Raw genomic sequence first — 10,835 nt, forward strand, 5'->3', positions numbered from 1 at the left:
CCTAATCAAGTCAATCTTTCCTTAACATTATTTTTTCAAGTCAGCAGATGATGCAGTCCCTCTAGGATTTTTATGTGTTTGGGAAAGGTGGTGAAACATGCAGGGAATCTGCATCAGGTAGACTGTGAGACCCAGCCAGTTCTGCTGCAGCCCATGCTGCGGCCATGTATATGTTAGAGCACCCAGTGTAGTGGGTCCTGGCCTGTAAAAATTATTGCGTGATAAAGATTAACATGTAAGAATAAAAATTGAAGATCCCTGAGCTATATGGATAGGGGAAAACAAACATATACGCACACACACACACACACACACATATATTTTTTTTCAAAGCATCCAAAGACTTGAATTCTGTACACTTCTTGCTTGTACAAGCATAAATCAGAAGATGCAGCACACCAGTCTGAGAGAGTTATGCCACTGTAAAACGGCAATAGGTGTGAGGGAGAAATTTGACTTGGAACCCTTCATTACAGGTAAATAAAGATTTCCCAAGGTTTCAGATTGCATTTCTGCTTCCTATTCTATGGACTAATGAAATTTCAAATCTGGATGACACTACTATTCTCTAGACCCAGTAATACTACATTTAACTCTGAGTGATTTAATGACCATTCAGTGGTGATTTTGGTTTCAGGTGAAGTGGTATTGGCCTCCAGCAATGCCTTAGGCTAAAAGCATTATATGTTAGCAAAAAACATTAACCTGCCCCTCAAACCTCCTCATTATTACACTTATAGTTGTGTCAACCAATCTGTGAGCAACTGGAGTCATAACAGAGGGGGTTTTATTGTTATTTTTATATTCTCTTGAATATTAAAAAGAAAATATACTGGGAAAAAATACATATAAGATATTACTAGATATAAATTCTAGACAGATGAGTAATTTTCCACCTCATGTCTGCCATACTATCAGAATAAAGTTTTGATCAGGAAACAAGAAGAGTGAACATGTTTATTCAGATACTGAATAAAGAAGTGAATTAATTAGAGAATGTAAATCTTCATCTGAAGTCATCTGCAGACTTGGTCGCATGAGATTCCTAAAGGCGGAGATTTCTCATTTGGAAAGATTTTGGTCAATCAGTGAGATAATGATTGAGCCTAGTAAAGTGCCCCTTTCATTTTTACCCTTAAGCTTTTCATTGCTTAGCAGCATCTATATTTCTCAAAAGAATTTGATAGAAGAATTTGCAATGTCAGTTGCTCCCTTTCTTTTCCTTGTTGCTGGAGCTGGGTGCAGGGAATGCTGCAATGCCTAGTGCATACAGGCTCTTCCTCACTGCACTTGTTGGCAGCTGCTCTGCAGAAGAAACCTTCTGTGACTGATGTTTAGTCCAGTTCTTGAAGGGAGCAGGATCTCTGCAGTCCCTGTGTAGGAGTGAGGAGTCCCTGGCATGACTGAAGTGCTGGCCCTGTTGTCTGTCCTATGAACAGTTCTCTGCCTGGGCACTGGTGGGACTCTGCAGCTTGGCCATCCCAAGGATGAAGAAGCTGCTCTGCTGCCTCCTGTAGCTGAACATGTGGAAATGTAGATTATGCAGAAAGTTCTCCAAGGACATGCAAGTAAATGTCCTTCTGAGGAAAGAAATGCATTTCCACTCTCTGAGGAAGAGGAAGGAGGGTATTTCCTACTGCAACCTTCCCCTGCTTGCCCCAAAGAGACAACAGGGCCTGGACACTCTGAGGAAGTATTTCTAAGCCCCAGAAATGTTTTTCCAGATGCTAGCTTTGATTTCTTTCTTATGACTTCCTGAATGTTCAAAGCCAACATTTCTTGTCCTGTTCTCAAGCTGTTTGCAGTGCTTCCCACTGCTGATACTTTGCACAGCTTTAGTGACAGCAGTTTGATGAAGTTCATTTGTGTTGTCTTTAGGAAAAAGTGAAGCTCTTGCTGGGGCACTAACAGCTTAAGGATCATAAAGCAAAGCCTCCTGTTGTGGAAAGGCACAGGCTGTAGTTCACCAAGACTCCCAGCTTCACCTGCTCGATGTAGTTCTTGTCTCTGGCTGCTGAGTTGTTTCCCAGATCATTTCAGGACCAGCGGATTTGGGGAGTGCACATCATGAGAAGTGTTGGCCTGCAAATCAAGTGTTGAACATCAAGGTGACCAGTGCCTACATAATCCAAATCAAACTGCTTGACTGACCAGCAATACATTTGAGCTACTGCTCTGCCAAGCTGGCTTCTCACACTGCCACCCATGAGCTAAGGGCCATAAGTAGCGTGGTGGAGACACTCAGTTGACTCCACAGATCCCCCAAATTATGCTTGCCAGGAAGATGGCTACAGATGCAGTTGAATGGTCTCCTGTCAGACTAGGTTAAGCCTGGAAGGGGAACTGCTTCTTGGCCTTTCTGTGTGATGAGGCTTGATGAGATCTCAGGAGTTGAGTGTGGGACTTGATGGCTTGAGCTCTGGTTTACTCTGCCCCACAGACTCTTTCATGACACACTTATGCTCAAAGGTCAATGCACTTGGTGTGGGATGAGGTTTCCCAGGCATGGGAAACCCATGGCATGCCCTTTTGGAAAGGGCATTCAGACTGAGGTGTTCTTTATATGCTTCTGAAATGTGAGTCTTTGTGAGACAGACTGTCTGACCTACTGAGGGCATTTAACCCCCAGCTCTCCCTCCTGCTCTTACCCTCCTTTTATCTTCTGCATCACATTAATTTTATTTAGGACTTCTGCAGTGGTGGACTTGGCCAGTACTGAAACAGCCATGCAGACATGCCTTTTAATCAGCTCTTGTACAGCACTCCTGTAAAACCCTTACATTAAAGATTTTAGATTTAAATGCTGTTATTGTCATTCTGTGTTATTTTAGCCAGGAACATTTCTGGGGAGAAGAACTTCCTTTTTGGCAAGCCCCACCTCACACTACATTCATTTTCCCTGAAGTTTCGCCCACCATATTTTGGGCTTCACCAGTGGTTTTAGATCCAAAGTTCCTCCCATGATTTCAAAGCCTCAGACTGAAGCTGAAAACATGGAGCTCAGCTGTTTACATACAAAATCAAATATGTAGCCACTCGGATGAAACAAGACCCAACCTGGATTTCCACCGGGCATTAGCATAACTCACATTTTTTCTTTTTGACTGGGAACATTAAAAAGCCCCCCAACACAAAGGAACCCAAGGCCTTTGAAAAGACTATGCTTTAAATACCACAGTTGACAACTGCAATGATTCAAAAAATGAAATCAATTTATCATTAGCCATTAATTACCAAATAACTCTATTTTCTCCTTATGCTTCATGTGGCTTAGACTTTTGCATAATTAGGATGAAAAATGGAGACAGAGTGAGTCTTGCGTTTAAATGACATAAAGTCAGTATTCACTCAGAAAACTTGTGAAGACTTTTGAAAGGACAATGCATTTAGGAGGGTAACATCAGGGAAAGAAAAAACAATCAGGGAGGCAAGCTTTGGTATCTTTTGAACAGAGAGAAACTTGTCACAGGACAGTTTTAAGTTGTAGGCAACTGCAGTGTTCTGTTTTGTCAACTGTTTTTACACAAAGCTCCAAACATTGTAAAAATCTGTTTTCCTTCACACCTAGCATCGCTATGAGCTATATTGTAACCACATTCACAGTGTGTTAGAGCCTGCCTCGGGGTTCCTTCGCAGCAGGTTTCAGCTGGAATGATTCTTTTTGTTTTTTATAATAATCACTCCATTCAAATGGAACAATCAGTATAAAAAAATTATCACAAGCCATCTTGGATAGAAAAATCTTGCCACAATAAACATGCTGAATGTTTTACAATAAGACATCAAAAATGGTGATCGAGGCTGGATAACTGCTTAGAGCCACACTTCGGATTATGCCTGTTACAGTATTGTTTGACATTTGGTAGTGAAAGAGCATCAGTTCCCAGTCATGACAGCTGAGGCAGGGACTTAGTCATAGTTGTCTTCAAAGAAGATGCTGTGAACTGCCCTCCCCCTTCAGGGACAGTCTGCTTGCCTGCCGGGGACCCCCAGACAAAGCCCCCAGCCCCATGGGCCAGCACGCAGCGGCTGCAGTGCTGGACATGCAGACCCCTGCACACCCTGCTCAGGCAGTGGCTGTGCCCCAGGCTACCCAGTCAGTCTCAGGAGGAAGCCTGAGCATGGGCATTTTGGAGGAGGATCAAGTAGGGAAATGTGGGACACATTGGTGAGCGGCAGCGACTTGTGCGGCTTCTGGCAAGGCTGCACCCACTCTATCTCTTGGCGCTGGGTGCTGGCAGCTGGATACCTTTTGTGATAACTCAATTAGCTGTGAAAAAAGCACAAGAGCATTTGGATATTATGCTGATTATTGCTTACCTCTCAAATGAGTTTGTCATTTTCCATCATCTCTGGGTGGAAAATATTCCCCCCCTGTTCCTCACTCTGACCCCATTGTTCTGAGAATGGCCGTGTCCTTCTGCAGATCTTCACCTGCCCACCTTCCCAATTGGCATGGCAGTGTGTCTACCTTGCTCTTCTTCATATTTGTCTTTTTCTGAGTCAGGAAATGCTAAAAGGGAACTTTAATGCCTTGGAACAATCTTTATGTCAAACAAATCAGTGTGTGTGCTAAGAACTGTGCCCCGTGGGGGCTTTGATTCCTGAGGCGCTGTTCTGCAGGGGGGGTTACCCTCAGAAGGTGAGCAGAAGAAGAGGTGAAAAGTGGTACAGACCCAAATTGATGTTTGCAGGAGGTCTCAGTCTGACCCAGAGCCTTACTGGCGCCACAGCTTCTCTGTGCTTGCAAGTGTTGGATACATTAACACTTGAGGTACAGCTCTTGCCCCAAAGTTTCTCTCTTCTTGATCAGGCAACAGACTGCAGAAGCAGGGCCATTTGTGGGATTAGCATTGCAGTTGGGATCTATGAGGGGATTACCTTGTAGGTGACCTGCTCTGAAGAGAAGCCTTGTCGATGGATAAATGGAGAAAAGAAGGGAGGGTGCAGACAGCCACATTGCCCAATAATCTTGGAGAGCTGTCAAGGACAGTGGAGAGAGGTTTCACACTCCTTTAGAGATAGTTAGGCACACAGTCCTGCAGGACACACAGATCTAGGTTTCTTTCCTTCTGATAGACTGAATTTTCCCCTAGTGTCCTGCCAGGAGTGCTCACAGCCTTGTGAGGTGGCCTGGGTGTCAAGGTGCCTTGGTGTCCGTGCTGCAGTCAGTGGCTGCTGTGTGTTCTGCAAAGGGTCTGACTGAGCTGTGTGTTACAACGCTAGTTGTGACTCATTTGGCTCTATACTAGAAACCTCTGTATGTGTGTTTCAAGCCACTTCCTAATTTCTAGATTTTTGCTGTGTCCAATGTTTGGCAGACTTCAAAAAACTTGAGCCCTTGCTGTAAAACATGTGGCTGGTGTGTTGGGTTCTCACTTGGCTGCAGGGCAGGAGGGTGAGCAGGGGAGAGGCGTTGTTCCTCACCTTGTGGCTTTTGGGGTGGCAGCCTCTGCCCCCATGGCTCGCACATTCTGGCTGGGTGGCAGTACTGGAAACTTCAGGGAACTTCCCAGACCTTTCCAGGACCAGTCTGGGCTAAAAGGAAAGGCAACCAGAGCCAGAAAAGGATATAGGAAATGTGCAGTGGTGTTCGTGAAGCCAGAACATATGCCTGAATGTATATAAAGAGACAGCAGTTGGATACCACAGTGAGAAAAGGAAGTAGGAACCACTCAGCAAAGTCGAATACATGGATTTTATGCCAAGAAGCGAGGCTTTTATAATCTTCAGCATCTGTTCAACATCTTTGATAAAAGCCTGGTCCTCAGATGTGATTCAGCCCTCCCTCGTGCAAGGTGTCCCCCAGTGGTGCTCTCCTGAGCAAGGAGAGGGGCTTTGTCAGCCACCCTCTGGTTCTGGAGAAGCTGAAAATGGCACATTTTTGCCCTAGTGACCACCTTCTGTCCTCTTGCTAAGCTTTACCATGGAGCTGATACTAGTCCAAAGTACTGTGTAAGAGGCACAGGCTCTCTTTCATCGCAGCAGGGTTTTTTCCATTGCTCCTTGTTCCTGGTTTCTCTCAGGCTGATGTAAATACCTCTGCAAACAGGTTTTGCCAAGTGTATTTCTTAATGAAGTAGTGTCTGATACTAGATTATTCTTCAAAGGTTAGTGGTGGACTGCACCAATGTGTGAACTTTGTGCCTGCATTTGACAGCAAATTGATTTAAGTATTAATTACCTGGTGCCCAAAGCCCGAGTGCAGCCCTTTTAGGCACAGCAGGATCCTGTGTTGTGCCTGCAAGGCGGCCTCGTAGCCATGTCTGGATTCCACTTTGGATGATTCTATCAAAATAAAGATATGGATGCCAACAGGAATGGCTTTATTTCCCCTCTTTGTATTAGAGGCATCTGAGTGTTACAGGATCCCTCAGTCCCAGCTTCCTTGGTGTTCCCGTATCGGGCATGAGCTGTGTTTCTGCTGATGCAGTGTCTTCTGAGTTGTCTCCTGGTGTAGATTGCTGTGTGTTTCACAGGAAAGCGGATAAATGATACCAAGTCACTGAGCTTATAAGTAGCACACTGGCAACCCGCCACTAAAATATAAATACATTAAATGTACTGAAGGAATGTTCATTCTGTTGTTTAGCCTTGGCTATGCCCCAGTTAGGTAAATTTAATCTTCTTGAGGGTTGTTGCGTTACAGCTGAATGAGATAGGCCATTATCTTATTACTGATCTTTATGTCATTCAGGATTCATGTTCTGGCATTCATGGTGTGAAGTGTGCTTGCCCCAGAGCAGTCCCTGGAAGTGTTTTCCAAGGTAGATGAAGGTGCATAGGGGATCAGTTAGCATCTTGCAAGTTTTGACCCTCTATCTCAGAAATGTTCACGCTTATTGTCAGTGATACCACTGCTGGTCCAACGTCCTGTTGGAAGAAATGTACAAAATGGTGGCTTTGCCTGTGTTTGTTGGGAATGTCTGTAACTCAGACTCACAGCATTTATTTTCTTCCCGGGTATTTTTTCCGCAGTTCCTTCCAAAATCCCTGTCCATGCCTCTGCTGCTGTTGAGGTTGGGAACAAAGCTCTTGATGACTCCAGGGTGAGCAGGGGCCAGTGTTAAGCAACAGACCCAAAGCTGATGGATTGCATTAAAGAGGAGTCTCTTCATTGTTTTCCACTGGTGCCGGGTCAGGCCCTCCAAATGTGATCCTACAACATTAATGCTTGTGACTAATCCCACTGAAACCCAGGGAGCAGCTCCCATGTGTAAGCACTGCAAAATCCAATGTGCAGCATTAACAAGCACTGTGCAACAGTTTAGCTCTTCTCTCGGTTGTACAATGAAGGGAAGGGATGAGGCAGGAAAAGGGAACGACAAGGAACACATGAGCAGAGAATCCTGAGCTGGTTGTGAAGAACAGTCATGTTCTGTACAGAATGCAAGTACTTAAAAAAATAAGACATCAGCTGTGTGTTTTACAGAGAAGAAAATGTTATTTTATTGAATGGAAAGATAGATATGTTTCACCTATCACATCTGAACTAATCAGTGTAGGCTTTTAGAAGAAATCTGTAATTACTCCGAGCATGTCATTAGTTAGATATAAAATGAATGATATTGCTCCATTTTATTACCTCTAGTGATATAGCCATTTGTATCAGAAATTCATTGACCTCATCTTAAATGATCAATTCTGTAAGACAGACTTGATTCATTAATTCTTAAGTGACATTTTTTTTCTCCTCCAGTAATTTCCTCGTTGTTGTAGAGACCGTTTTTCTGCCTTTTAGTATGGTATTGTGAGGCATCACATTACCTGCATATGAGTCCCACATTTTTATTCATTTTATCTTAACTAAGCAGCACAGACAGATTGCTTATGTAAAAAAAGAAAGGAAGGAAGAAAAAAACAGAAGAAAATTATGAAATACATGATTGTGGAAGATGGACATTTTTCATTTTTGATGTCGTATCTTCAACACTTTGAGATATTGTATGAAATCAATGAGATAATTATTGAATATTTGGTCTATGCAATATATTCAGAAGAACAGATTTGCTGCCTTTAATTTCTGTGGTTTTAATTAATTTCGTCCAGTGATAAAATATACAGAAGGGTCTGTGATCAATATGTGAGTGAGGCAGGCGTACTTCAGAGTTTCTCGTTCCTCAGTGAATTATTGAAAACAGGAGAAATCAGTAGAGAATTTGTAAGCAGGATTTCTAAATATTTTACCAAGGAAGAGAAAATATTTGTTTAGCCAGGAGAGACATAGGGGCCCACTGGAGATAAACAAATCAATACAGCAATGATACAGTGAAGTGCTTCACTGAATTTTTCAAATGCTAACTAATAAAATTAAATTATTAGAAAAGATGCCACAATTTTTTGTGGGGCTGTATTTCTCTTTCAGTCCCTTTAATTAAGGTCATGGATGGGGCTCTTCCTAGAAACATAAGGGGACTGCGTTTAGTCTCTCATATTTCTCAGGCACTTTGGCAGCAGGCTTACAAGGTGGTTTACTTCCTTGTCCCAAAGGAAAAGCAAGTCTTCACTGCAGCTGCATCTGAAGTCCTGCTCCATCCTTTACTGCAGGCGCCTCTGAGGCCAGTCTCCTCCTTGTCTTTCCACTGCAAATAGATGGTGATGGGCCAGGGTGGGCTTCATCCTGCCCCAGCCTGCCTCAGGAGCTGTCTGGGAGCTCCTAGTACCTCTTTGTGCAGCTCCTGGGGTACATGTGGAGACCCTCTGCATCTTTGCCAGCCCTTGGGGCAAGAGCATACTCTGCAAGCAGCAGGAGGAGTGTGCTGGCGTACATCCCAATTCCATACATGCAAAATAGATAGCATTTTGTGGCTACAGCAGTGAGCTCTTGCTCAGAAATGACTTAAAGGTAAATTCAGCAGCTCCACTGAGTTAAATAGTATCTCATTACCTCGTGGTGTAGACTCACAAATTTCCCTTTTGTCTGCTTCGAAAACAATGGCAAACCAGAAAATTTCAGGAGGTTGATTATAGGATATTTCCATCATGTGTGCTGACTTGCCAGGTGGGTGGCAAAACCCATACCCATGCCAAATACGCAGGATGGTTCGGTGCCCACTGCTGTGTGTTTGCACTGTTTGCAGCACAAGCTCCAGGGCTGTCTGTGATGGCCACTGAGCCTTCCTGTGGGGAGCAGATGGAGAGCTGATACCTGGTAAAATCCAGGAGCTGTTGGAAGTGGGATTGCCCCCTCTTTGCCCTGCTTTCTGCACTCCCGCTTTCCCCTCTGCCTCACACTTGGGGGGGAAGCATGCACCATGGCAGTGCAGACATTTATCTCAACAGTTCTGTGCATTTGACAGCCTTTTTGTCCACATCTTTTAGGGTGTGACACTGTCACTGTGTGTTCAATGCAGGGCTGGACTTGTTTGCACTGGGAAATTTCCTTTCTTGCAATGGGGCATCATGCTGGAATTACACCCGTGCCGATGCCACATGCACCAAGCAGCACCAGCGCCCCCTCTGCTTTATCTCACGGGGCACATTGTCTGTATGGCCAAGCTAAAAATCTGGGTCCTGCATTCCCAAACTTCAGGGGTGACCTAGTAGTTGCTACTTCTCAGTTGGTTATTTAGCTTGATTTAAATGTTGGGATAAAAGAGAGGGAGTGTGTGCATGTGTGAGTGTGTGAATAGGGAGGGGAGCAGGAGGGAGGTAAACAGCAACCTGACGGGATAGCCAAAAGCTTGAGGAGTTAAATGGGCTAATAGCCATAGCATATAGTGTGTGTATGTGTATATATACATTAAAGATATATTACTGAAAAATCAAGAATGGCACCACTGTTTATATTAAAGGAAAGCTGAGAGTTAAATGAGATGGGTAATCAGATGCCCAGCATATGTTGTTTTGAATTGTTTATATGGCCAATAGTTATTAAAATTAATTATCCTTTTAATGCAGTCTTTTCACAATCATAGTCTTCTTTGGGGTTTTTAGTGTATTTTTTTCCTTTGTACAAAAGATATAGTCATTTCAAAACAAGCTAATATGGGCTATTTGGAAAAGGCAGAACAAACAATACCAGGATATATTCTGACATGGTCATAGGCTCAACATGCTGATAGAAAGCACTGAAAATCTCTGTCAGTGAAGTATTTTGAGAACTAATGTAAATGACAAAAATCGGGGGGGGAGAGGGGGGGGTTTGTGTGTGTAAAATTCTGTCAAAAAAGTGAGGCACTGAAAAATCTGACATCTGTTTATCTGTTTATAGCTATGGCAAGATTACTCATATTAATTCTTGTTTAAAATGCCATATGAAGGAAAGGCATTTGTGCAAACAAGAGTCATATTTGAATTGTAGATCATGTCTTCACCATCTGTGAGAGCTGTTGGTGTTGCAAAATTAATGTGTTAATGAAATCACAATAATTTCTCTGAAGTAATGGATTCTGAAGCCTAGAATGACTATTTTTTGAACTTTGGTGTCTAGTGGTTTACAACTGGGAAAACCTTTCACAGCTTAATTAGTTCTGCAGCCTTATTTTAAAAAAAAATTGGCTATGCCTTCACCACACCAATAGCAACACAGAAAAGGATTAAATGGAAAGCAGAGAAACAAAACAAAATTGAGCCTGTGATGCAAACTTTTTGCTGTAGTATTTGAAACTTGTTAAACAGGTTCTTGCTTGCCAAGAAGTTTTACTCAAAGTGACTTGTACACAAGAGTGGGCAAACAGCTCAGAAAATAATTCCAGCTTGCTGAAACATCACAAATTGGGACTATTCGAACCTTACACAAATATCCTAACTTTTTCCAAGTTTCTCCTTGGAACGAAGGGCAAAGAATCAATGATGCTTTTTGCTTTGTGATGCCATTTTGAAATAACACACTC

General features: G+C 43.1%; 1 protein-coding gene across 2 annotated transcripts in view; it reads left to right on the plus strand.

The window, feature by feature from the left end:
- SOBP (sine oculis binding protein homolog) overlaps positions 1–10,835 on the plus strand; it is a 112,806-nt gene that overhangs the window by 86,836 nt on the left and 15,135 nt on the right. The window lies entirely within an intron of this gene.

Source organism: Corvus brachyrhynchos, unplaced genomic scaffold (genome assembly GCF_000691975.1).
Source record: "Corvus brachyrhynchos isolate BGI_N302 unplaced genomic scaffold, ASM69197v1 scaffold14, whole genome shotgun sequence".
In the NCBI taxonomy this organism is placed as follows: Eukaryota; Metazoa; Chordata; class Aves; order Passeriformes; family Corvidae; genus Corvus; species Corvus brachyrhynchos.